Source organism: Heterocephalus glaber, unplaced genomic scaffold, assembly GCF_053883595.1.
Source record: "Heterocephalus glaber isolate CG9 unplaced genomic scaffold, H.glaber_assembly_v1.0 deba00000122, whole genome shotgun sequence".
NCBI classification, from domain to species: domain Eukaryota; kingdom Metazoa; phylum Chordata; class Mammalia; order Rodentia; family Bathyergidae; genus Heterocephalus; species Heterocephalus glaber.
The window spans coordinates 4,847,689-4,875,653 of record NW_028258138.1 but is presented as its reverse complement, the minus strand read 5'-3'; the positions used below and the strand labels follow the sequence as shown (position 1 = coordinate 4,875,653).

General features: G+C 49.9%; 1 long non-coding RNA gene across 6 annotated transcripts; it reads left to right on the top strand.

Moving 5' to 3' along the window:
* The first annotated feature begins 21 nt into the window (after window positions 1-21).
* On the top strand, window positions 22-27,236 carry LOC101724159 (uncharacterized). Of its 6 annotated transcripts, XR_015451539.1 has the most exons (6): window positions 22-117; window positions 476-1,875; window positions 2,658-2,705; window positions 2,866-4,258; window positions 6,171-6,234; window positions 22,515-27,234. It is a non-coding gene; the product is annotated as an uncharacterized LOC101724159 (long non-coding RNA). The 6 variants fall into 6 exon arrangements; XR_015451540.1 differs by having other exon boundaries at window positions 476-2,705; window positions 2,948-4,258; window positions 22,515-27,236; XR_015451536.1 differs by having other exon boundaries at window positions 476-2,705; window positions 22,515-27,236.
* The last annotated feature ends 729 nt before the right edge of the window (window positions 27,237-27,965 follow it).

Below are 27,965 nucleotides of genomic sequence, written 5' to 3'. Positions count from 1 at the left end.
CGGCCAGACTGGCCCAGACCTCGCCGCCGCCCGGAGTCCCAGGCGCGCCTACGCGGCGCTGCCTCCAGGGACTCGCCCGCGGGAGAGCGGCGCGCGCCCAGGCTCCGGGAAGTCGCGGTGAGTGCGCCCCGCGCGCGGGGACCCGATCCAGGGGGGAGAGAAGACACTCGCGGACCCCGGCGTCCGGGTGGGGCGAAGGAGGAGGAGGGAGGGGTGCCAAGGCCCCCTCGGTGGTTCCCCGGAGGTCACTGGCGGGCGCGGCCCAGAGGAGGCGGCGCGACCCGCCGGCCAAGTGCCCTGCTGGGAAGACCGAGCGCTTCAAGCCGGCGCTGGTCCCACCCCCGCCCCACCTCGCAGTGCCCTGGCTGAAAGGAGGTGGCCCGAGGACCCCCTAACCCCGTGCGCCCCCCATACGAGCAAACTGCATGAGAGGCCCAGAAGTGACCCCTCTGCCTTTCCTTTTCTTGAAACCGAGGGCGAAAGGGCTTGGCGTCTTCCAGAGCGATGCGGGAGACCTCGGGGAAGCGGAGGTGCGCGGGCGGGAGAGAAGGGCCAGGGAGCCGGGCGCAGCGCGAGGCCTCTCTCCCAGAGCAGCGCCCCCTGCCCCGGCTCTGGCATCCGAGAGCCTGCGCAGCCACGCAGCCAGGATTTCGGGGAATCGCACGTCCGGAGGACTCTTCAAGGGGACCGTCGCTGAGCCAGGGTCCCCCGGGGCTCTTGGTGGTGGGGTGGAGGCAGATGGAGACACTGTCGCGCTGGCCCCGTCCCGTCCAGGTCCTGCTGCCCGGGACAGGTTTGGGCCCAGCTGCAGCGGCGCTCTCAGAAGCCCCACCCCTCCCCGGAGTCTGAGCCCTCCGACGGGCTTTCCAGTGAGGGATGGGGGGGGGGGGGCGCTCGGCGCAGTTCCTCTGGGGAGTGGGGGTCCTGTGGGATCTCTTGGCCTTGTGCCCAAGGCGGTAGAATTACAGGGGTAGAAGTCTGTGGACACCTGAGCGGGAGGTCGGCACCAGCGGGAGGACACAGGGATCCCAGCGGCCACCTGCAGGTATTTTCCTTCTTGGTGCCACCGCTTTGTCCCCTGGGCCAGGAGGAGCCAGCTGCTCGCCTGCTGCCTGTCTGACCCTGGCCAGGTACCTGCTCCCTTCTCCGCCCTAGGAAGGCCGGGCTTTCGATCCCCTCTGCCTGCAGCAGTTGCTCCTGACCTTTTCTGGGGACCCTTGGAAGGCCCGAAGTTCGAGGGCCTTGGAGGCTTCGTGGGTTCTCTGCGTGGGCTTGACCGGGTGCGCACAAATCCGGGCTCGGCCTCTCCCTGCCAAATGCGCAGCGTGGTTGACGCCCGCAGGCAGTGAGCTGGGAAACCGCGATGCTGCGCGGGAGGAGCTGCACTTTCCACTGGTGCTGCAATCCAGGCTCCCGTTTCCAGCAGAGTGTGGGGTGTCGGTGTCGGGCCGCGCACCCCGGAGTGCGCAGTGCCGTGCCGAAACCTGCACCCGGGCCCATTTCGCGCCCAGAACCTGGCGCTGTGCGGTGCCCTGGTCTGCGCCCAGAGGCTCGGAGCGAGCAGCGGGGGCTGCGGCCGTCCCCGCCACCGCTTCCGCAGGCCTTGCGCCCCGAGTGCGCCCCTGCACCTCCCCGGCTTCCGGAGGATTTAACGCTTGTCCCACCCCTCCGGTCATGGACTCCGGAGAATTCCTCCCCTGCTTGAAAGGGATTACCCGGATCGCAGAAACATGTCTAAGTGGAAGTGGGAGAGAGCCGCCTAGTAACGAGAACGGAAACTTTTCTCAAACGAAATTTCCCAGATTTTACCGGAAAGCGCGCCTCAGCTTCGACTACCGGGTTTCCACCGCGCAGCCGCTGTTCTGGCATCTGTAGGTTAGGTTCGCAGCGGTGCCTGAAGAGGTAGCGGCGGGGTTTGAAGGCGCCCGACGGTGGGTGTGGGCCGCTTCCGGGGCAAAGGCCAGCAAGGAGCAGATGAACCCCTTCCCCAAACGGGCTTTCACCCACGCACAAGACTGGGGCCTGGCTTCCCCAGGGGTGCCAGCAGAAGTGCCACAGGTTTCCCAGGTGGGAGGATTACGGATGCCAGAGTGACTATAGAGAGACAAAACCTCACCTGGGGTTGAGGCCGCCCCTGGGCCTTTTCTACCGTCAGAGCCCGGGGCCACTGCAGACAGGACACCGCAGGCGTGTGGGGTGGTGGGAAGTCAGAAGCTCTGTTTAAACTGGAAAAGCACTGACCGAGTGTTCACTGCAGTGACCGGGAACTTGGGCAGTGACCGAGGGTCGGGACACCCGCGATATCTCCATAGGTCCTGGCGTGGCAAGAAGGCATTCCCGGTGCATGCGTTGGGCCGAAAGCTAAGCACGAGTCCGGGTCTCGGGCTGTGCGGCGAAGCCAACGACCCACGCACCAGGAGCCCAGGACGAGGGGCCCAAGGAGGCAGGAGTGGTGCTGCACACAGCCGGGAGCCCACAGAGACCAGCACCCCGGTCTGGGCGCTCGGTCACACCCCAAGGACCCCACCACTTAGAAGCTTTCCATTAGGAAACTGATCTGGAGGAAATTCGGCCCCAAGAGGAAAGGGGTGGATGCGGAGCGCGCCACATCTGTTCGGACTTTCTACTTTAGATGCTTCTCAACTGTTCCTCCCCAGGCGGCGCCCCATCTACCTGAGGCCCATCCCCAGAAGAAGGAAATCGAGGTGCGCTTGAAACCATGGGGGACTTGCAGGCGCCCCACTCCCACGGGCTTGGAGGGGCTGCCCGGGTGGCTGAAGGACCTCGCAGACCTGGTCACTAAGCGGGTCCGGGGGTGGGGAGAACCCCTCATTCCCCGCTGGGTCCGCAACCTCTACCGTGCAGTTCCGGAAAACAGCAGCCTGAGCGAGCAGAGGCAACGAAATCCGAGACTGCGGACACTCCACTCAGACCTGTTGGTTCACAGGCTCTGGTCTACACAGGCAACCAGCTCTGTGTGGTTTCCCCCAGAAACCCGCACTTGCACCCAGCATCATTGATGTGACTGTTGCGTGGCTGGGAGTCTTTTCTGTCCGAGCTATGGAAAGAATACCTCAAATTTTCACCCGTTTGTGTGTAAGCCGGCGAGATGTCCTCAACTTTCCCCGGGGGTCATTGCTACTCCCAGAAAGAACCAGAGAACAATTCCAATATCGCTATCCCACCCCACCCCTAACACAGTAACTTCTCTCCCTGAAAGTTACTTCTTTGGAGAAAGTTTGCATTATAAATTGGGAGGAGGTCTGATTACCTGATTATACCGCCTTCCCGGTCCAGAGAAGGATCCCAATCTCAGCCGGGTGTGAGCAGCAACCCCCCCATCCAGAGGGGGGGGGCCTCCCAGAACTGGGGATCCCCCTCCCCGCGCCTCCTGGGAGGGTGCCCGCAGGCCTTCCCCTGGGACTTGGCTGTCCTCGAATGGGGGGCTCCAGGGATGCCCCTAGATGCCCCTAGTGACTGCAGTAGTTGCTACCTACTTCTGGCCTTCTCTCGAGGCGATGCCTTTACGGGATTGAAAGCCGTTTGTGTCACCGGTAGTTAACTGCAGCGATTAGCAAAGTTCCTGAGAGAGGACCACGGGGAGCCACAGGATTGCGCTTTGCTTCCTTTCGTAAAAGGTGGCCACAGGATTGTTTCGATTTCACGTGAGAGGAGGGGTGAGCCTGCCTTCCCGTCTCCTAAGTCTGGCCACGCTCTCGCCTCGTTTCGGAGATGAGGCCCGGACTTCGGAAGGCTGCTGGGGACCTCGAGGAAGTGCAGGAGCTGGCGGGGGTGCGGGGTGGGGGAGTCTCCCGGGCGCAGGCTGCTGGGGCGCCCGACCCCACTTTCTCCCCATGACTCTGGGCCGGCGAGGTTTCCGCCTCACCATCCCGGATCGGGGAGATGCGGTCCATCGGCTTCCCGGACGAAACCCCCTGTCCTTCTAGACACGCTCCCCACGGCTTCCAGGGAGTCGGAATCGCGTCTGGAAGCACGGGCTGGGAGTCACCGAAATTCCTCAGTGGTTGCCTCAGTCACTCCCGCGGATCTGCAGACGGATCAGCTCTTTCGTGATGTGCCCGGAGCCCTTCAGAAAACGCCAGTCCCCCCTGATCCCCCGTAAGAACCGGAACAAAACCCGTCCACCTGAGATGAATATTCCTGGACTTCAAAGACAAAAGGACCACGACGAGCTTAACTCCCCCCGGCAGCTGATGATCAGCGGGGCTCCAAACGAGGCTGAGCACCACGAGGACCGGTACAGTTCTTTAGAGTCCCAGACTCGTTTCGTGTCATCTAGGGGATCTATTTGCACAGCAGAACCCCCCCCCATTCTAAACAGATCTGTAGGCAGAGGCACGCTCATTTATTCGAGGGTTAAGTGGAGAGAGGGACCGAGGGGCCCGGCCTGGGCGCGCGCCTCTTCCCGCGTCGCGCGGACTTCCAGTTTTATTTTTCTCTTTCCTCTTCGAGGCCGGCGTGCAAGGTGGGCTTCCGGGAGGTGTGCAGCTACCTGGGAACACACGCCTCCCTCCAGCGAGAAGGAGGGGGCGGAGCCCGCGCTGCGGGTGCGCAGGAGCCGGGCTTGGGGTCCTAGGGGCCGCGGGGCGCCCCGGTCGGGGTTCTGGGTCGGGTTCCCATCCCCACAGGGCTCCTGATTTCCGCTCGGGGCTCAGGCAGGGGCGGCTCGGGGACAACTCGGAGTCACAGCCGGCCTGTCGGGCCGCCGCAGCCTCGGGGTCCCCAGAGGCGCTAGAAACGGACCCCGGGCGGGCTGAGCAGCAAGGGGGGGGGGCGCATCCCTGGAGCGCGCGCGCCTGAAGCGGAGGCTCGTCCCGGGGTCCGCGGGGGTCCTGAGGCCCCGGGGCTGCGGGCTCCGCCGGGGCGCGGCGTGGCGCTCGTTCGGTTGCTCGCGTTCGTGGGGCGCGCTCCTCGCCCCTCCCCTCGGGCCAGGCGTCTCACGCGGGGGAGGCAGCCGTGTGTCTGGGGGCGGCGGCGCGCGGAGCCCACGCTGTCCCCGCTTGTCCCGGCTCCCCGGTCTGGCCCTCCTGCGGAAGAAGAGCCGCCGCCCCGGACACAGCTCCTTCGGTGCCGGGTAAATGCCAGGCACGGAGCGAAGCACGCGTTCGCGTAAAATGAAAAGCTTTTTAAAATAGCACTTTTTTTTTTTTTTGCCGTGGCGAGGATCGAACTCAGGACCTCGCGCTTGAGAGTCGGGCGCGGTGCCACTGAGCTACATCCGCGGCACAAAATAGCACCTTTTCTACAGTCAAGAATATTTCTCCTGGAAAACATTGGTTAGCTGATAAACTACAACGTGATTTCAACCTGTGTGTTTTAGAAATGTTTTTTAGGGACCCAGGGATTTAGCTCAGGGCCACCGCCTGTCTCGCAAGCACAAGGCCCTGAGTACCGGAAAAAAAAATTTTTTCTTTTAAGCCTTTGACTCCAACAGTCTCTTCCTTTTCTCCAAAGCGGAAACAAAATACACCCTGCGGGTGTAGACGAAGACACCGCTTAACGAACCACAGAGCACTTCTCCGCGCCTGTCGGAGGCGTTTGAGCTGGGCGGGCGGCGGGCTGAGCCCTGGCCGGCGCTAGGATTTTTCCTCTTGTCTCTTTCTTCTTTTAGGGACAAGAGGTCAGGAATGGAATTGAGCCCCAGGTGCCACTTTGCTGCCAGGGTCCAAGCCAGTTACACCGCTTTATTACGGTGTGAGAACCTAGCTTCCCACTTTCATTTAATTTCGGAGCCTTCTACCCATTCTTCAGGCCCTGGGCTGGGCGTAGCGGGCCCAGAGAGTTTAATGAGAAATCTGACTTTTTAATAAATCCAAGCAGGTAGGAAGTACCCCACCCATGGGCAGCACTGTTGACTGAGCAGGTAGTGGCAGGCAGAAGGTGGGCTTCCGCTTGTTTTCTAGTCCTCGACAGTCTGGACCAACGGCGAGAGGAATTTGAACAAGGTTGGGGTACTGGAAAAGCCGTGTGCGAATTTGCTTTAATTCCTGGGTAGTCGGGCTGGGGCTCAATCCCTTTGTTACCTACATAAAAATAATTTACACAATGTTTATGGAAGTCTAAGGTAACTAACCAGAAAATACCTCCGTCTGTAAGCAATAGAAGGCTGCTTCACTGACAGCTAATGATTTATTTGTGTTTCTGTTTAGCCTGATGGTAACTGGTGTTTGGAGAAGCTGTCACCTGTGACAAATGGAAGAAAGTGGGCCTCAGGTAAGATACAGCCGCTGTGGCAGAAAGGGCTGGGACTCCAGGTGTCTATCTCTCCACCCATCCATCTATCCATCCCACTCTAGTGCTGGTCGTTGAACCCAGGGCTTGGCTACACAGTAGGCAAGTGCTCTACCATTGAGCTACACCTCTAGCCCAAGGGTACTTATTTGGACCCTGTTGGATTATTTGAGATCCAGGAGTTGGATTTGCTGAAAGTAAAACCCATAAATGGAAACTGATACTAATAATCTTGCATAAACAATTTAATTTCTTCTTTTGGGGGGTGGTACTGGTGATAGAACCCAGGGCTTTTACACTGTATTACATCCCGAAACCTTTATAAGTTTTTTTTTTTTAGATAGGGTCTTATTAAATTGCTAAGCTTCCCAGGCTGAGTTCAAACATACGATCTTCCTGCCTCAGGCTCCCAGAGTGGCTGGGATTACAGGTTACAGGTGTGTGCCACCACACCCAGCCATTTTGTTTTCTGAGTGGCCTGGATTGAACTATAGAACAAGAACCCATTCTGCTGTGGCTTTAGGAGATTGTTTTAGAGCTGAAAATCCTCAGATGAGGGGTAGAAAAGCAATAATTTAAACACAGAAAATTCCTAGCTACAAGAAAAGAACAAAGGCTCCAAGGGAAGTGAGAAAATGTATGATTGTACAAAAATCCTTCGAACAATTATTTGATAGTGGGTGTGTTTTTCTAGTTACATTTGTTGATCTGAATTTCTCAACCAGCCTTTGTATCTGTGAATCCTGAGACTTGGTCTCAGCAAAGATGACTAATGGATCTTTTAGGAATCCATACTTTAAAGTTGGTGTTCTTTGTGGGTCATGGAAGCTGCTCCACTTTAGATATTTTATGGGATGGTTGTCAAGGGAACCTTGAGTAGCGTTTCTCAGGAGCATCTCCAAAATCATTATTCATAATTAAAAAATGATTTGTAGAAATTACCAGAAAAATATGGCATGTTATATTCAAGCATGTTTTCAACCCATGTGAAATAAATAAAACCCCAGTATCATTGGGTAATACTGCCTCCTGGCATTTCTCTGACTGTGTCAGGAGGATCTGATCCAGATGCATAAGTTTAAGAGCCAAGGGATACTTGTGCCTTTTCCAGATATATATATATATATATATATATATATATTTTTTTTTTTTTTTTGGTACCAGGGTTGAACTCGGGTCCTTGCCCTTGTGAGGCAGGCGGCGGAACCACTGAGCTAAATCCCCGGCCCTCCAGATATTTTTATATTGATATGCAGAGTATAATGTCACTCTTGAGAAGGTCCCTAAATAGTACAGTCTGAGAGGTGGGTAAGGCTATGCAAAAAGGAAGATCTTTTTTTTTTATCATCTTAGGGCTTCTAAAGGGGAATAGGACTGGAAGACATGATAGAAAGACAGAATGGACTCTGCATACAGACCCACCTGGTACGGGCCAGCCAAGTGACAGGTTTTCTGTACCTTAGGAGTGAAATTGCCAAGACCAGCCATCCTGCTGTGTATCTTGCTCTGCAAGAAAAGGCAGTGTATGGGGTTTGCAAGACACTGGCAAAGATAAGACCTTCAGCTGGTGGTCACGTATGAACCCTTTCCTGGTAGAGAAGTAGGGTGGGGCTCATGAATCCTGTTTAGTAGCCTGCAGTGGTGAACACCTTGGGTTTACAGTCTAACTTTCTTTGGGTGGCTAATATTTATGTAGAGAATCAATATTTAGTAAAGCAATTAAGTAAATCCAAACTGAAGCAGCTGCACTTGCTAAAAAAAGGCTTCCATTTATCTACCTAACAGAATGTGCAGCCTCTGGGCCGTGCATGGTCACTTAGATGTGTGACTTAAGACTCACCAGACCCCTTTAGTCCTCTTCACAGTCAGCTGGGTCATAGATGCTGAGGTGACTCACCTGGCATATGAAGGTGGCAAAAGCAGATCAAAGGCTGCATGTTCCAGCCACGTTGCTCATGTTTATGTGCACTCCAAGGCTGGGCTTGGAAGCAGTTTGCACTTTCTGCAGGAGAGGGAATGCAGTGCTTTCAGTTGAAGAGCCCTTGCACGCTCCTACACACACTGCTGCTCATTCCAGGGACGCCCATAGAGTGGGCCCAGAGTACCAGGCCGCTAGCCAGGCATTTGCACAGTAGAAGAGAGTTCATGATATTGAGGACATTCTCCATCCTGACAATGACTTTGAAAAACTGGCCTGCTTGTATGTATCGAGTTCACAACCTTTGGACTAACTCTATTTCTGGTTATATGTGCTGTGGAAATCTTGCCTATACCAAAAGAAGCCTTTTGCATGAGTATTTGTATAGTGGTTAAGGGTGTAAGATTTGGTATCAGATCTGGTTTGAGTTCTCTAAAATCCTCAGTTTTGTTATCTGTACAGTGGGGAGAATAGCAATCTCATAAAGAGGTTGTTAGCTTTAATTTAAAACTTTAGGACTGAAGATTTAGCTCAGTGGTTCTGCCACCTGCTTCGCAAGTGCAAGGTCCCGAGATCAATCCCCAGTATCAAAAAAACCCCTTTAAATATTTATATATACATATATATATACACACATATAAGCACACTGCCTGCAAGAAAGAAGTATTCAATAAATGATAGCTATTACTGGCATTAGCATCACAGTGTCATTTATAATCTTAAATTTGCAATCTTAATATTTATATTATTAAGCTCTGAAGATGAACCACCCTAAATGGGTGGAAGGGAGATGATTAATTAAATGTTGATTATATATATTCAATGAAAAGTTATGCATCTATTAAAAAGGTCTTAAAAGTTCTAATAACATGGTATAGTAAATACTTTCCTGCATAAAATCATATTTCCCAGACTCCCTTGCAGCTATTATTCTTAATATGAATTAAGTGTGGCCAACTGAACATACTTATTAGAGAACTGAGGTGGAAGCTACATTTCTGCTGGCTTTACATAGTAAAAGGGAGTTCCTGCTATTGTTTCTGCAGGTAGAGAGAATCAGTGAATGGTTTGTGTGTGTGTGTGTGTGTGTGTGTGTGTCAGTGTGTCAGTGTGTCAGTGTTAGTAGAAGTCCCAATGGTGTTGCTCTGAAGTTAGCAGCCCTAGTTCACAGCTAAGGGAATGTTGTTGGATTTGATGGTCACAGTGGCAGCTTCCTAGTCCTGTTGTTATTGGCCATGGCAGTGCCAGCGCTTCCTTCCTTGGCTGGCCAGTTCCTGTTACCCACCTGCCAGGCAGCCTGGATGCTATTCCCTGGTTTTTCTGGCAAGTTTGTAAGCACTGAGGTCCCCCTGCTGAATCTCCTTCTGCTTCAGATAGCTCAAGAAATTTCTGCCCCTCGCGACTAAATTCTTTTAGATTTAAGTTGGAAATTTATACCAGTCCTATAAAACTCTGTTGTCTTACTTAACATAAGTAAGTAAAACAACAAAACTATGTATAGAAAAATACCTGAAGGGTCTTCCTTACAATGTGGATCATAAGCATCTTCAGTACGGCCACAAATGATCTTTCTATTTTCTTTTCATTGTCCTCATTTAAAATTTTTTAAATTTTAAATTTTTAAATTTTTTTGGAGGGGGATGTTAGAGATTGAACTCAGGGCCTCAGATATGCTAACCACACTCTCTCATTGAACTACATTCCCAAACCCCACTTTTCTTTTTAAAAATATACCTCTTTTGGACTTAAAAGCATTTACCATACAACTCACCATTTAGAGCACAATTCAGTGGTTTGAATATATTCACATATATGCAAAACCATCTCGGTAGTCAATTTTAGAGCATTCCATCCTCTCACAAAGAAATCCCATGCCTGATGACTGTTAACCCTTTATTGCTCTTCTCCTACCACCAGCCCTGCACAACCAACAGCTGGCTGCTTGCTTTCTTTTTTTGGAAACAGGGTTTCACTATGTAGCCCAGGCTGGCTTTGAACTCACAGGGATTCTCCTGGCTCTGCCTCCTGAGTGCTGTGATTACAGGCATGCACCACTATGCTTGGCCACTAGCCTACCTTGTGTCTCTACAGGTTTCTTCATTCTGGATTTTCATATGAATGAATTGAATCATACAATATGGAGTCTTTTGTGACTGGCTTCTTTCACTTAGCATAATATTTTCAGGGTTCATCTGTTTTGTAGCACATAGTAGCACTTTGTTTATTTTCATGGCTGAGTAATACTTTTTGTTATCCATTTATTATTCACTTTTGTTATCCATTTGTCTGTTGATGGACATTTTGGTGACAAATAATGCTGTTAGATCCCCCAAATATTATTAAATGTACTAATTTTATGGTAAGTATTTAGGAAAAATTTTTGTGGTTCTGGGCTTTGAACCCAGTGGTGCTCTACCATTGAGGTACAGCCCTAGACCTTTTTTATATTTTGAGACTGTTTTGAACATAGTCTAAATTGTCCAGGCTGGACTTGAACTCGTGATCCTCCTGCCCCAGCTTCCTGAGTAGCTGAGGTTACGAACAGGTGTCACCATGCTCAGCTAAAAAATGGTATAATATAAAGAAATTCTGACCTGGCTAATGAGTACGTTAAAAGGAAGACAAGAGTGTGGATTTCATCTTTGCCTCATTGGCCAGTAAGCTTGGTTCACACTGAAACTCCAAGCCCAGCTGTCCTGGAGCCCTGGAGACAGGTGAGGGTGTGTAGGGGAGTCATGCGCCCGCCGGGGGACAGCTCTGGGCCTCGTGCTACCGACCTTGTGTGACACAGGTGCACTGGACACTTGGCGCGACTCAGTCCTGCCCTCTGCTGCCCTCTGCGTGACCCAACAGCCAGGATCAGTCTGTGAGTGGTGCTCTTGACCACCACGGGGCGGGACCGGACGCTGTGAACCAATCTGCAGTGCCCAGGAAGTGGCCCTAAAGCCAGGCAGGAGGGTGATTGCAGCGTGTGCTAGAAGGCGTGCGATTGGACTTCGCATTAAAACGTCCATCTGCCGGGCGCTGGCAGTGCTCTTGTGCACTCGAGGCCACACGGCTACCTAACCCTCGCATGTGTTATCAGGTTTCACTCTGTGGCGGTTACACCTGATTAAAGAAAAGAAAGGATAGCTGCCTGGTTTCCCTCTGATCTCTTTTCCCCACTCCCGTTCTAGCAACTTCTTTTTCCTTTCTGACGGTTTCTAAAGAGCCGCAGGCTCCTACCACACAGCTGGTGCGGGGAACAGCTGGGAATCTAATGCAGCTCTGACTGACTTAGGGCTGAGTGCCTTTCACTAGGAATCCCTCCAGGGCCCGAACGCTAGGTGATTTTAGGACTTGGCCCCAACCCTGCAGCCAGTGAGGCCTCGGGCTGGTCTGCGAGGCCCCACCTTCTGGATGCAGCAGGTGCCCTTGTCTCTAGTGGACCCCTGCTCTGCCTGCATGGCCTCACGCCAGCCACATCACAGACGACCAATAAGCATTTGCCAGTGAATGTGACCAGGGTGGGCTTCTCACCAGAGGCCAACCGGGCGGCCCATCTGGCAACTGCTGAAAAAGCTAAAGCAAGAAACTTAGTTCTTACTTTCCCCCCGCCGTGGCAACATTAATAGATGCTGGTCCATCACAAGGGCAGGGAAAATTCCCACTGGGGCCGTCAGGACTCCCTGGCAGGTCCTGTGAAGTGTTCATTTTGGTGTTCAATGACCGGTGCCCTTGTATAATTTAACGGGTCAAGAGGAGCATGAGCCAAAGCCAAAGAGCTTTCCGTTCCTGTGCAGCGCTTGGTGAGTACTAGCTCCCCATGTTATGCAGAGTGCATTTCTGCTGTTTCGAGTCTGGCATTGTGAGCTGTTCCTTAAAAATAATAGTGAGCTGTCCCGCCAGTCCAGTTTCCCCAGAGTTCGTGCTTTGAACACGATTGTAACCCACAGTGTCAAGTGCTACAAATAGGAAAATGTGTGACGCTGGAGGTGCAGCGTTAGAACTCCATCCAGAGGTGAAGAGGGACAGCAAGGGAAACTCGGGAAGTTGTCTGATTCACAGCAGAGGGCTGGTACAATCAAGGTACAGGGTGCTGCAGACCTGTGATGACCTCCATCGGTGGGGAGGAGGGGCCCAGAGTGAGTGTGGAGCACGCACCCCTTATTCAGTGTCTTGTCCAAAACCTCACCTCTCAATCCGACTGGGGCCCTACGCGGACGTCCTAATGACTGTGCCAGGTTTCAGGAAATCCGGAAACGGAGAAATCCATGACCTGGAGGAGGCTGCCAGCAGAGGGAGGATGGGGACGGCTTCAGGACAGACAGTGCAGCCCCTTCACCAAATAAGTGGCCAGGAAGAGGCCACAGACAGAGGCTTGAGAGGCATCTACCGTGTGTGCACCCTGGGGCCCTGTTGGCTGTTTATCCGGACTAATGTATAAGCAAACCAGGCAGACCCAAAGACCCGGCTATTTGAGGCTATCAAAACATAGTGTCCATTGTTTCCAGGTACAATAGAGGGTGATACAATGCCTATACATTTTAAGAAAAGAGTTCTTATATTTTAGAAAGACATACCAACCAATTTACAAATTTTTAAAAATACCCACAGGAGAATGTGTGCCCCAGGGTCCGGTAAGAATCTGCATTCTCCAAGGACAGTGCCTCCGGCCCCCACAGGAAACACACCCAAGGCTTGGCCTCTGTCTGGCTCCTTGTGTGCTTCAGGAGGGCTGGGCAGGAGACAGGAAGTTTCTCCAGCTCTGCTCCTCTCTGGCCACCCCCCACCCCTGCTTTCTTAATACTGACTACGTGGTGTGAGCTGTGGTGTTGTCTGCTGGCAAGGTGATAGTGTGAGGCCCTTGTTCAAAAGCAAGAAGGAAGTGACCTCACCGGTACTGAAAATACAAACTTTTCCCCTTTCTCCTTTGTTCTGCAGGCTCTCTCTGGAGTTGTCATGGTTGGTTGGTTTTGGTCATTTTGTTTGCGTTTTGGTTTTTTGAGACAGGGTCTTATTGTGTAGCCCAGGCTGGCCTTGAACTTGCGGAGATCTTCCTGCCTCAGCCTCCTGAATGGTGGCATTACAGGCGTGTGCCACCACACTCGGCTTAGTTTTGGACATTTAATGTCACTTTCCCTTGGGCACGAGGAGGATTCCGTGGCAGACACAGAACGTACTGGTGCCCAAGTGCCCCACCTTGCAGTTTGCCAGCTGCTGAACTCCCCCAGGTCTTTGACCTCAGCCACAGGGGCAGGGGGCCCCCAAAGGACTGTTATGGCTGCACACACAGGGCTCACACATTGTGACCCCTGCTTTGCACAGGGGACACGGGAGAGGCCCCCCCTCTGGCTAGCCAGCTGCCCAAGGAACCTGCTATAACTGCCTGCAAGGGACAGCCAGTTACTTTTATCCTTCCCAGCCCGCCCCATCTCTTTATTTATTTATTGCCTGAGGGCACTCAGCTCAGCAGTTCTGGATAGAACTGAGGAGAGGAGACATCCTTTCCTGGTCTCCAGGGGAAAGATTGCAACATTTCACCATTAGGTTTGATATTTCCGGCAGGATTTTTGTCACTAGTCCCCCACCCCCGTAAGTAGGTTCCTTCCGACTCCAGTGTCTTCTGGCTTCTGTTATCCCCCTTGGAAAATTGGTTGTCAGTCTGATTCTAGCTCCTTTGAGTGATTTCTGTTTGTTTGCTTGCTGTTTTTTCTTGGTAGAGATTGAACCCAGCGCCTTCACACTGAGCTACATCTTCAGGCCTTTTAGTTTTTATTTTGAGACAGGGTCTCGCTAAATTGCTAAAGTGCCAAATTGCCCAGGCTGGGCTCAAAGTTGCAATCTCCCTGCCTCAGCCTCCCAGAGTGCTGGGCTTACAGATGTGTAGACTTGGATTTCAGGGGCTGGGTACAGCATGCTGATTACAGTCAATACTGTTGTATTGTTTACTTAAGTTTTGGTCGAGGGTGGGTATTCAGTGTCCTCATCTTACGAGTGGAAACTGTGGTGATGCATGTGTTAATTTGATCATGGTAACCATGTCACAGTGTATACAGCAGTCATTATGTCGTGCATCTCAGTAGAGATAATTTTTACTTGTCAGTTGTACCTCAGTAAAGCTGTGAAAGAAGAAAAGGTTTGCTTTGGCCTTGGTTTTCTTTCTTTTCTCCCTAATACTGGCGATGGGACTCAGAGGACCCTTCTCCCTCCCTCCTCTCCTCCCTCCTTTCTTTCCTCCTCCGTCCCTTTCTTTTTTGGACTGGGTCTTGCTAAGTTTGCCAGGCTGGCCTCCCAAGTCACTAGGATTATAGGTGTGGGTGACCACTCCCAGCTTAGTGTCGGTTTTCATCAGTTCTGCTGATTTGCCTGGAAAGAATTCATCCTTGGGAAGCACTGGAAATTGAATGCAGGCCTTGCACATGCTCGGCCGGAACTCCACCAGTGAGCTGCATCCTTCAGCTTAATTTACCCTCTTTGGAGTTGGCAGAGCATCCTGATTTGGGGGGTTGGTGTCTTGTCATTTTTGGAAGTTTTTCAGCTTAGTATTTCTTAAAATATTCCTTTCCCCACCCTCTCTGTGTCTCCTCCCCACTAATTATACCTTCATAAGATCTTACGCTGGTGTCTTGCACTCGAGTCTCCATGTTTCTCATCCTGAGAAGACCTGGTCTGGCCTTCAGACTAAGTCTGGGGCGCAGTCCTTCTAGGAGCTCAGTTGAAAGCTTGGGAGAGTTTCCAGGTTCCCTCCTCTGTCGGGGGCTGAGCTCTGATTTCTGCACCTTCCGCACCATGAAACTTCTGTGGGTTTCTTGGGGCTGACTTTTAAACAGATGACCGCATTAGGTCTGGCTGTTCACTGCTGCTTAAAGAAAAGGAAACTAACTCTCTCAGGCCTCTTGGGGTTGGAAGTCCCAAGTCCTGGGCTGGCAGGGCCCTGCTCCCTCTTCAGGCTCCAGGGAAGAGTCCTTCCGAGCTGCTATCTCCTGAGGCCCAGAGTCCCTGGTCAAGGCCTCCACCGTTCCTCGACCTTCCTGTGTGTCTCCGTGTTCCTTCCTCCTGTAAGGACACTAGTCGTGGGTGTCAGAGAACTCGCCAAGTCCAGGATGACTTCCTCTGGTCTACGTGTGGAAGGAGATGTGAGTCTTGCAGGCCCTGTTCAACTCACAAGACTCCTGAGGGCGCTGCTTTGATTGCTCGTCTCCTTACAGCAGCTCTTTATTTGTTTTTTAGTTCAGGGCAGGAAATACCTCAAGCAAAATCCACTCAGAATGTGAAATTCCTATCACTGCAGTTCTTCTCTCCCACCCCTAGGATTTTTGCCCTTCAAGTACTGGCTGCCTTGCTAAATCTGTTTCATTTTTTTCCTTCACAGCCTACCCAGGGAGACTGACACTTGCTTTGCACGCCTGACTGTGGCTTGTGCTTCAGGTTGGCAAAGGCTCGGGTGGGAGAAGCATGGGGTCTCCTTCACCCCAGGGTGTGTCCAGATCAGAGCCCGAGACTGCCTGATGCAAACAGTCAGCTGCGCTGTGCAGGTTTCCAGCTTTCATGGTTGTTCTCAGCACACAGTTCGCTCTGATTTTTCTTCACAGATAGAACCAGAAGTCACAGGTGGCATTTCTTTTCTTCCAGCCTCCATCTGCAGACGGCAGGGGACTGGCTCAGGCCTCAGTCTTGGGAGCCCAGTGCTGAGGGAGGAGCCTCTTCCAGTCCCCCCTCCTTCTCCCGGTGTCCAGGAAGAGAGACGCAAATGGCTGCTTGGAGCAGGGAAACTAATGAAATGCAAAGAAAGAAATAGTGAAACAGGACTAGGAAAATAGTCACCTTCTTCTGGTATAGGAGCCTTAACCAGGCCTGAATATCAGCCACACAGTGACAGTGCTCCCACGGAGAGCTGAGTAAGGGAGGAGGTGTGTCGCTACGTGTGTGTCTCTCCAAGTGAGCTTTCTTATAAAGTGGTATGGATGCTCACATCTTACCTTCTGCCAGCCTGGAAGTCTGTGATACAGGTGCTGTTACTAGTCTGTTGTTCACAGTGTGAAGGTCAGGCTAAGGGAACTTAGTTGACCTCCACATTATCCCTGGGTAGATGCTTTTCAGCCTCTCTGTGGTGTTGCCCTTTGGTTCATTTAGCCCTTTAGTAAAACCACGTTTTCAGCCATCAAATGCAAACTGTGAGGAAGTGGACTCAAAGAAATGAATGAACCTGCTTGTAGCTTTTCACATCATTTCAAACTTAGAGAAGTGTGGCAAGAATAGTATAAGGAGCTTCCATAGACCCTTCCCCTGCTGTAGATTCACGAGTTGTTTACATTTCTTCCCACAGGAATATTTACTATCTCTGATTCATTTGAAAATAAATTGGAGACATCATGTCCCCTTTGCCCCTAATTCTTCAGTACACATTTCCTAAAAACAGATATTCTCTTGACCTCAGTGCAATCATTAATATTAGGAAATCTGCTGTTGAAACACTATTATTATCTAATCCAGCACTTATACTCAAATTCTATCAATTTTCCCAGAAATACCCTTTACAACCCCCCTCCAGTGTCCAGCCCAGGATTGTGCATCCCTGTGGCTGCCCCGACTCGTTGCTTTCTTTGGCCTGGAGCAGACCCTCAAGCTTCTGTCTGAAGCTCCCCAGGATTAATTCCACCGGAGGCTGGAGACCTCCTTCTCAGTGCTTCCTGTCAAACAGCACAGGGTTTTCATCTGCTCCATCACTGTTGCTGTTGGATTTCATTCCTTGAGGAAGGTGTGTCTGTCGGGATCCCCTACTATAAATTTGCTCCAGTTCACTGTGGAATGAGTGATTTGTGTCATTTGGTTTACTTCCCATTTGGCGAAGGCAGTCTCCAGTGAGCTTCCTTAGAGAGCATCCTTTGGAGGACAAAGGCTTGAGATTTTCGAGAATGGTATCTTACTCGCCCCTCCTTGAATTGCTACTTGGATTAGTTACACAATCCTAGGTAGAAAATTGTATTTGTGGCTTTTGTTTTACTGTCTTCTAATGTCCTGTGTTGCTATTGAAAAGCTGCCATCATTCCAACTTGTAAAAATGTGAGACTTTTTTTTCCCTCTGAAATATTTGAAGATTTGTTTTAAAAAGGTATTCGGTGGGAAGCTTGCCCCCCGTTTTGGTGCTGGGCACTCTCTGGCCTGTTCAGTCTGGAGAAGCTTGCTTCTTGGTGCTTGCAGTTGTACGGTCTTTTTCCTTTAATAATTTCTTCTGTAAAGAACATGTATATACGCAATGGAGTACTACTCAGCCATAAAAAAAGACAAATTGGAGTCATTTGTAAGAAAATCAATGCACCTTAAGACCACAGGTTAAATATTGTGTGGGTTCTCTTATACAATATGAGAAATCCAAGGTCTAAAAATTTAAAGAGCAAAATAAAAGACAGGTGATAGGAAACAGGGAGGGAGACCTTTTGGAGACAGAAAGGGGACGAGGGATGGGGGAGGCAGAGGGGAGAAAAGTAAAAAAGAGTAAGAGGAGATGGGTGTAGGTCCCACCTTCCCATTGGTAAACGTATTTGTATCACAGTCATATATTAATAAAAAATTTTAAAAATCAATTTTTCCTCTCCATATTATTAGTTTCCTTTAGACCTCTTATTCTTGCAATATTGACTTCCATATTGACTTTCTGATTTTGTCTTCATATTTTTCTCCTCTTGTTTATCGGTCATAGTCTACTTTCTGGAATAATTGTTGAACCCGTTTTCCAACTAGACTGTTGAATTTCCATTTTAGCTAATGCATTGTTACTTCACAAGAACCCATCCTTGCTCTTTGATTATGTCCTTTTTCCTATCATTCTATTCTTGTTTTATGTATGCATTGTATTCTCTTAGAGACGTTTGCCTATGACTTCTGAAGTTTTCTTCTGCTGCCAATGTTTCTTTTTCTCTTGTTTATTTTCTACCTATCTTGTTAGAGACCATCTCATGTTAGAATGCCATCTGGTATCTCATTTGAGTAAGGCACAGTACAGACAAAGTACAATAAGGGATGGATAGAAGGAGGCAAGGGAATAGATCTCTTACAGATGGGAAGGGGTCCGGGAGTCCTAGGGCAAGGTGAGAGGGGGAAGGGAATGGGAAATAAGTAGAATAAAGATATAGCATGTACAGGAACCTAATAACTTCAATGAATGTGAATGTTATATGTCCTAAACATGAGATAAGATTAGTAATATCAACAAAACTGAAAATGGGGAAAAGGGATTTAGAGGAGGAGGGAGGGAGGTGAGAGGGAAGAGGAAAGGGGTTTAAAAAAGCGCCATGCTGTACTGGGCACTTGTACCCACTCCCCCAGATGACTGTACACTGCACAGACTGCAAACATGCACTAAGGAAAATGAACCCTAGAAAAAGTCTATATAACGTAATATTAGAGGACGATGTCTGACAGAGGATACAACAAACAAAAACCAGAACAGAGAACAAAGCAAAGACATGAAAAAGCAGGAGCCCTTGGCCCAGCCGGGGAAGGCAGCGGAGTGCAAGGTCTGTGGGTCCAGAAGGACAGGAGGCCCTGGCTGCTCTGCGGGCTGACTGGGAGGCTACTGGGATTTACGAGGGGCTTTAGTTATTAGCATCTAAATCATTCTGCTGGGGACATTAGCTTCTCGGGGGACAGACCCTCCAGTTTCTTCCCTGGGGAAAAGACCCCCAGTGCCGGGAAAGCTGGCTGGGAAGCGGAACACAGCTATCAGCTTCATCCTGCTTTTCGGGCAGCGCCTTCTCCCCACCCACAGGGGGCCTGCTGCCGAGTCCAGGGCCTCCGGGAATGGAAGATTTTGAGAGAAAATCTTTTAGAGAAAGAAAGCTGGCCTGAAAAAGCTCTGCCAAGACATTCACAGGTCAGAAGGAACGGATCATCAAATGAAAGTGCAGCAGGAATTTAAAGGGAAAATAAGCCCACAGCATTGCCAGGGCTGAAGAGCTTTTGAGCCCGTGCAAGGTGGAGAAACGGCAAACATGTCACACGGTTGTCGTTTCCACGAAGACCTGGACAGGTCTTCCAAAAGCAGCATTGCGAAAGTCTGCATGGAGGTTTTGCCGGGGACTTAGTAATTATAGGAAAGATACGTGGTTTCCTATATTTTGGTCTCTTCTCGGTTTGGCTTATTTTCTCAGGAATGATGTGCTCTCCTTCCCTTCCTTTCTTTCACAATATTCTTTTTTTTTTCTAGTGCTGAAGATTGAACCGAGGGCCTCGCCCATGACAGGCAATCATGACACGCAGACTTTTTTCTGACTAGGGTGTGCGTGGTTACCATGAATGAAGTACCGCTTAGCTTCTATAGCTCCACCTAGTGGTCAAGGCTCTGATCCTAAGGCACATATTTAACCAGGAATTTTTTTAAAATGATGATTTGATTCAGTATTCACTAATCTGATGTTTTATTTGATCGATTTTATTTATGTCGATGTAAAAAGAGGTGCTAATTATTATTAATATTAACAATAAACCGCTCCTGTGTATGGTGTGAGGAATAGGATTTGTCTTTTCAGTCAAAGCACAAGGCCAAAACAATTCTATTTCGGATTTAAATGACCTGGACACCTACTTACACCCCTCTTCCTGCCGTTAATATCCTGAGCTCCAAAAAATGACTATGTACCTTTTCCCAAAACATAGCCAGTTTCCAAGATAAAAACCAAGGACTTTGCATTCCAAAGCACACCCCACCCCCTGTAACTTACTCAGTCAAGATGCCTTGTCGAGATTTCTTAATGTCTAAGTGCTTTGTAATCTTCATGGGCAGTTTGAGTCTGGGGACTTATTCCCAAAAATGGTTAACAAAATTAGTCCTATGATAGACAGACAGAAGAATTAACTTCTATTTGGAGACGTGGTGAAACTCCCACTCATGCATATCTAAAGCATTTGTTATTTTCAGCTCATCTACTGGGAAGCAGAACCAGTAACCAACCATTTTCTCCTCCTGGTTCTGCCCACAATGCTGCTTTCTGCAAGGGTGTCCTCTGTTGAGTTTGCCATTGCCTGGTGACTCTCGAGGCTGACTGGGGTGGGCAGGGTAGTCCTTCCGATGCACGTGCCATTGCTGGGAGCGGGAGTTACCTTAGGGTTTAGCTGGGGGGGGACATTCAAGATGGCTCACTGGAGCGTGACAGGAGCCCCTGAGCAGGACTGGCAGGGGCTGAGCTGCCTCTGGGGAAGGGCTTTGGGACCCAGAAGGCACTAGGGGATCCTAGACCTGAGAACCAGGCCCTGGAATGGGCCAGGTTGAGGGGGAGCGGGGAGCCAGCTCCAGGGATGCCGGCAGGTTGGCCTTTCTTCTCCATGCAGTCCACAGGCTCAACCTCTCCTGTGGCTTCCCATTCGGTCTCTTCAGAAGCGTCTCTGCCTCTCATGTGGCAGCTGAATGCTCCCAGAAGCACAAAAGCAGAATCTGCCAGGGACTCCAGATGCTTAGACCTGGAACTGGCCTAGTATCACTCCTATGTTCAAATCAATCGCAGACCAGCCCAGATTCAAGGGGAAGGCAATTTCATGTCTGTTAGTGTGGGAATGGCAAAGAACTTGGAATCATTTTTATTCTACCACACTAAACAACAAAATTGGTTTGTTCCCAGCGGCTGCCATAACTGATTACCACAAATTGAGTGGTTTAAAACAACAGACAGTTTATTCTCTCACAATTCTAGAAGCCCAGAAGTCCAAAATCGAGTTGTTGGTGAGGCCGTGCTCCCTCTGAAGGTTCTAGAAGGGAGTCTGTCCTTGCCTCTTCCAGCTTCCGGTGGTGCCGGGTGTTTCTTGGCTTGGCCACCTCCCGTCTTCACATGGCCTTCCTTCCTCTGCCACTCCGCTTTCTCTTTTTTCTCCCCTTCTTTCTTAAAAAAACAAAAAAGTCGTTGCATTTAGGGCTTACCTTAAATCCAGGACAATCTCATCTGAAGATTCTTAACTTGGGGGTTGGAGATGTAGCTCAGTGGTAGGCTGCATGCTTAGCTTGCATGAGGCCTTAGGTTTCATCTCCAGCCCTGAAAATCAAAAACAAAAATAGACCCTTAACTTGACATCTGCAAATATCCGGTTTCCAAATAAGATCACCTTTATGGGTACATTTACATCTTTGGGGGACACAATTCAACCGCCATGGCAGGCCTGTTTCTCTTTTTATTAATCCTGCTTGGAATATGTTGTAATCTCTGTATATGTGGCTTCATGTTTTAAATTAGTTTGGAAAATTGTCTTTCTTTTGGGTTCTGGGGATCGAACTCAGGACCTTGCACTTGTGAGGCAGGTGCAGTGCCACTGAGCTAAATCCCTGGCCCTTAGTCATTATTTTTTAAAACAATGCCTCTCTCTCCATTTCTTGCTCTTGGCTTCCCAGTTAGGTCTCTCTCTCTCTCTCTCTCTCTCTCTCTCTCTCTCTCTCTCTCTCTCTCCCCCTCTCCCCCTCCCTCCCTATCCATATCTAGTCTATATCTACAGTTCTGTCTATCTATCATCTACCTACCTATCTATCTCAAAGCAGGAGCACAATGTTTCTTTAAAGGCCAGAGAGTAAATATTTTAGGTCTTGAAGGCTACACAGTCTATGTAACATCTATTCAACTCAACTCTATTGTAGTGCAAAGGAAGTCATAGGCAATATGTAAACAGATGGGCATGGTTGTGTTCCAATTAAACTTCATTTGTAAAACAGGTGGCTTCTGGATTTGGCCATAGTTTACCAACTCCTATGCCAGACCTTCTCATTCATCTTGTTTTAGACTTTCTCACATTTTCATCTCTTGATTTCTCTGCTGCATGCTGGATAAATTCTTCAGATCTACCTTCCAGTTTACAAATTTCCACATTGCATTATAATCTACGATTTAACTTACCCATTGAGTTTTTAATTCAATAGTTAGAATAATAATTTCTAGAACCTTTTTTCTCTGATTCCACCAATTCATGCCTGATGGCTTCCTACTGTCTATTTCTTTGTATTTTTTCCTCTTTAAACTTCGTGTACTTAACTAGTCTGCTTACTGTTGTAGAAACCTTTGCAGGCCTTGAGAGTCTGAAGTTGTCATTCTTGTTTGTTAGCTTTCTTTCTCAGTGACTTGCCTTCCCAATTATTTATTTTTTAAAAGCAGCATAAAGAGATTTATTAGCCAGAAATTTAGCAGTACACACTGAATGAATTAGAGTGTGGGCCTGAGAGAGAGAGAGAGAGGGTTGGAGCTGGGAATATTTATGCGTTTTTGGAGAGGGGAAGCTAGGGGATTAGTGAATCTATAGGAAGTTCCGCCTTGGTTTTGCTAATTGTTTGTTAATTTTTGTTTGTGAGGTCATGTGCATAGTAATTTTGTTTTGTGGCTCTGGCTTGCAGAACTGATATAGGGAAACCCCTCCGAAGAGAATCTACCTCTGCCTTTGCCAGCACCCGGAGAGCAGAGTCCCTCATGGGTTCTCCTCACAGAGCAGCAGGCCGAGGAAGGATGGCAGGGCGAGCTCCCCGACCACACCTCAGACAGCTCCATTCCTCCCGGGGACTTCTGCGCCTCCTGCCCTCAGGGGTGGGGTGCCCTGATTCCTGGTCGCCGTGGACGTCAGTGACCCACGTGACTTCCTTTCCACCACACCACCCCTGCCCTTGGGGGACAGCCTTCATCTGTCTGACTTGTCTGTCTCCTGTGGCATCGCCCGGGACCCCTCTGCCTCAGAAATCCATCGTGTCTGAGGTGCTGGCGCTGTGGACCAGGCTATCCCCACGATGCTCCTTCCTCCTCGTCTGGAATAGAAGTCGTCACCTATGGTCCTTTTTGCTAACTTAACTTTGCATGGACACACCCACTTGCTGGGGTCACCCTGGACCGGAGCAAGTGGACTTCGGCCACCCTCTAAGACCTCGCCTTGTTCATGGATGGGGCTCCAGGCGCCCACCTCAAGGCTCAACGTGAGGACTGAATGGTGCAGTCCACAGGGCACAGAACTGGCACCTCTGCACCTCAGTGTCCTGCACCTTGAGAATTGGTGGACTCTCTCCAGGCACAGCCCAGGCTTTGCTCGCCTGCCTCCTAGGTGGTGCCTCCTTGTCCTGTACACTAGGTCATCTTGAACCGTAGTCATCTTGCTCTAGAAACCGCTAGGACCCGTGGACAGATTATATCCACGCTTAGAGTGTGACCCTTTCCGGTGGTATCGGTTGTCCAACCAGGAGCAAATGCGAAGGAAGGGATCTCTCATTCAGTGTGGGGCTTCAGCTAAGTTACTTTGCGGGGTTAGCAGGGAGAGGGCAGGGGCAGCATGAGCCTTTCTGCACCCCGGAACTCAGACTGAGCAGAGGCGTGGACACTTGGAGAAATGCCTGTAGTGATTTGTTAACACGAACAGCTGAAAGAATGTAGTGCGAAACCCCGTGAATATGATGCCCTGCTGGGAAAGCACACAACCTGCCATGGGCTGCATTCACCGAGGGGCTGAGTGCTCTGGGTGATTTATGAGCCTTTTACAAATGGGTTTTAAATGAGGCACTAACAGTTGCACTCACTCAGGGTGATGGCCAGGATGGGGGCCCTGGGCCCCAGAGGGGATAGCGGGGAGGAGGGTCTCAGCACCCAGCTCTGGGGTCCTTGGTCCATCTGCTCATCCTGGGCCAGCTGCTCCCCTCAGCAATTCTGGATCGTTCCATCTCACCTCTCTCAAGGAAGGAATAACACATGTTGACATGAAGATTGAAGGTCGGATGCCTCCCGGGCCTCAGAAACCACCAGAAGTGGAGGCATTAGCACTGCCCCTGCTTCTACTTTTCTCTCTCTCCACAATGGTTTAATAGTGAAGTTAGAGTTTGCTAGACTTGCTTCTTTTTCTTTCCCTGTTGTACATTTTAGTCTGGAAAGTGAGGATGGTGTAATAAGTTGAAAAGGCTCCCAGAGATAGGGCCACACTCGAATTCCTGGAGCCATTGGATGCAATCTTATTTGGAAGAAGGACATTATAGGTGTGGTTGGGTTTTGTTTTGTTTTGTTCTCCTTGGTATTGTGAATTGAACCCAGGACCTTTGTACTGAGCTCCATCCCCAGCCAGCTTCCTAAAGGTCTTGCTAAATTGCTGAGTTGCCCAGGCTGGGCTCAAATTTGCAATCCTCCTGCCTCAGCCTCCCAGCATGCTGGGATTGCTGCCATGCACCACCACCCCTGACCTTCAGGTAGATCTTGAGGTGTGGAGACAATCCTGGATTATCTGGTGGACCTAAGTGTCAATACAGGCATCCTCCTAAGTGGGAGGGGGTGGGAGACCGGGCTGATACTCAGAGAGGAAGGTGATGTGAGCATGGAGGCCCAGCTTGAGAGGGTGCAAACGTAGCCAAGAATGCCAAGGGTGCAGTAGCTGCTGGAAGCTAGAAGAGGAAGGGAATGCTTCTCCCACAGAACCACAGGAGGGAACGCAGCTGCCGGTACCTCCATGCCAGACCTCCAGGCTCCAGGACCATGAGAAAATAACAGTTTAAGTCTCCAACTTGTATTTTGGTGCACCAGCTCCAGGAAGCTAACAGGTGACTGAGGGGTTCTAGCACCAGTTCCAGAAAAGCCACTGGCAGTGGACCACGCACAGCCCCTTGCAGCTCAGCCTGAGGCTAGGCCTGCAGGGAGCTTCCATGCTGCAGTCCCAGGGTTGCCAGCGGGAGGTAGGAAGGGAAAGGTGGCAAAGCAGGAAGGACGCCAACCCGAGGTGGGGCACGGCCCGCTGGCTACCGCCTCTCGGGACACTGGGCTGCATGGTTATGCGGGACATGGCACAGGCAGGTGGGGGCAGCAGCTTATCCGCTAGCTCCCTCTGTCTCTCCCGGGCAAGGCTGCACTGGCCTTCCAGGCTGCACATTCCAGAAGTTGCTAGAAGCTTCTTGGACCAGGTCAGCCCAGCGCTGGTACCAGAGCTACTGCAGCTTCACCTTCAGAAGCCCCCGGGAGGCTTCGATGCAAGAAGGAGCAGGACCTCCCTGGGGCCTTTCCCGAGGGGAAGCAGGTAAGCAGTGGAGGTCAGGAACATCAGGAGCTCACACTCGCTCTGAGCTGGTGGACTCTCAGAGAGGGAGCCAAGGGCCCGTTTATCCCTGTGAGATGACAATCCCTGGGACCAACCTGTGTGCTGTGCTTCCGTTCCGGTGTTTGTCCACTCTTTCCTACTTGTTAGCTCTTTCTTCCACCCCTCTGCCTGTCACCCATGACCACTGTCCCTTCCTGGAATGTCCTTGGGGACTGCTTCCAGGCCCCCTCTGATATCAAAGTCCACAGATACTCAAGTCCCTGATATAAAATTTGCACCTAAGCTAGGCACATCCTCCTGGATACTTTAAACCATCGCTAGCTTTCTTATAATACCAACTACGACATAAATGCTATAGAAATAGTTGCTAGGGAATAAGGACAAGGGAACAGGTTTGTACACATTCATCACAGATGCACTTTTTTCCCCAAACAGTTTTGATCTGCAGTTGGTTGAGTCCACAGATGTGAGACCCACTGTCTAGCGGACTAACTGCACCCTCTCCCACCTTATCTGACTCAACCTTGCTCTCTCTCAGGTTCAAGACTTCTCACCTATTCCTGCATTTGGTTAGAATAGTGAAGAGAAATCCCCTTTAGTTATACCACATGGGAGTGGGGAATTGGGAAGAAGAAAGAAAAAGAATCTTTGAGAAATATTATTCAGCTTTCACTTCATCAACAGAAGAAAAAGATTTCTGGAAGAGACTTCAATCAGATTGAAAGTAGAATTTCCCTGAATGAAGGGGGCTGCAGCTCATACACATGTGACCCACAGGGCTCAGCTGGGCCACAGAGCCAGGTTTAAGGGGACAGGCTCTTTCCCAAGAGGAGGCTTGCTAGCTCTGGGACTTGGGGGAGGGCTACTACAAGTGTGCCTGAGAAATTATGTCCAATTGGCCATCACCATAGCTGGTTTGTTTTGTTGTTTGGTACCAGGCATCGAACTCGGGACCTTGTGCTTGCAAGACAGGCAACAGAACCACTGAGTCCATAGCTGTTTTAATAGTACGTCTTTTTGCAAATGAAAACAATGCTGAGATTCCACTTCACCCCAGAAAGAATGGCTGCTATCATGAAATCAACCAATAACAAATGCTGGTGGGGCTGTGGGGAAAGAGGAACCCTGCTCCGCTGCTGGTGGGAGTGTAGACTGGTGCAACCACTGTGGAAATCAGTATGGAGATACCTCAAAGAACTAGGACTAGAGGTCCCATTTGACCCCGCTATTCCCCTGCTGGGGATCTTCCCCATAGAATTAAAAGAATCATACCACAGTGATATATGTGCACCCATGTTTATAGTGGCACAGTTTGTAATAGCTAAAGCTTGGAAACAGCCCAAGTGCCCATCAACTGGAGACTGGATGAAGAAGATGTGGTTTTTTAATAAAATGGAGTACTACTCAGCCTTCAAAAATGAAAAATTAGAGACATTTATTGCTAAATGGATGCACATTGAGGCGATACTCTTAAGTGAAATAAATAGGACACACATGTGTAAATACTAAATAGTTTCTCTAGTGTGAGAAACTGAAAGTGTAAATAAAGACTAAAAGGTATAATAGACAACGTGAAACAGGAAGAAAAGGGGCAAAGGGGAAGGGGAAGTGGGAGGGGTAGGGGAAAGGAAAGAAGAGAATGGAATTAATAGAGAAAATGAAAAAATGGAAACAGAGTCTCTGTAAATAGGGAGGGATGGAGGGGTTGAAGGGAGGGCAGGGAAAGGGGGAAAAATAAGAACCAAGAGAGATTATGTAAAGGTGCAAATCTCCAATGATGAATGTCATTATATTGTACACCTAAAATGTACCAATAAAATATGAATAAAAAAATAGTGCATCTTTTATCTTCCCAATGGACTTGGGAGAACAAAGTGTCTTGTAGGACTTTGTAAGGTGGCGTTGGCCTTCAGCTTTGGTAGATTTCCCCTCACTCAAACAGCAGTGCAAGATTTTGTTATTCAATGGGATTCATCACATGTAAAATACAAGGTCGATTTTCCTTTCTTTCCTCTAAGAATATGGCCTGTCTTGAATTTGAGTATCGTGGGTGCATGGGGTGTGTGTGTGTTTAAGGGAGAGAAGTCTGCTGACTCTGGGAAAGTGCACCTGGACTCGGAAGCAGAAGTCCCACTTCCTGGCCCTTGCAGGCTCCTCCACCCTTTCCCACTGGCCGTTTTCTTCCCCCCTCTCTGGCCCAAGCCTTTGCACACTTCTCTCCCTTCCTTTCCCCAGCTGCTTCCTGCTCCTCCTCCTCCTCCTGCAGGAAGACCTCCGAGCCTGCGGACCCGCTGAGGCTGCGCTCAATGCCACCTGTCCTCTACCTCCTGTATTTGTCCCATGTCGGTGTCCCGACCCTTTTACTTGAGTCTACGTCCTCTGCACAAATCCTTGCAGGTGCTGGGCCGCTACCTGTATGCTTGGGGAACACACGGAAGAAGAAAAAGAACTTCATCGTGTTTATGCTGCATTTTCTCTTCTTGAATGCCATCTTTCAGATCATATTCAGTTTCTAATCTGCTGTTTTTAATATAAAAATATCACAGACATTTCACTGGGTCATTGCCAACTTCTCCCAGTTGATTATTCTGGAAATTCTAGCCAAATAACTCTTTGAATGAGAGATGAGCAAAGCTATTAGGTAAAATTAATTGGTGTAATTAGAAGCATGTAAGTTTTCTTGGAAAAATCAGATTGTAAATGCTGGTGTGGGGTGATTCTGCTGAGCAGCTGGCTGGTCACTCCCTGCTCTGTCCTGGCTCCTTGGCTGCGCCGGTGAGTGGTGGTTCTCACA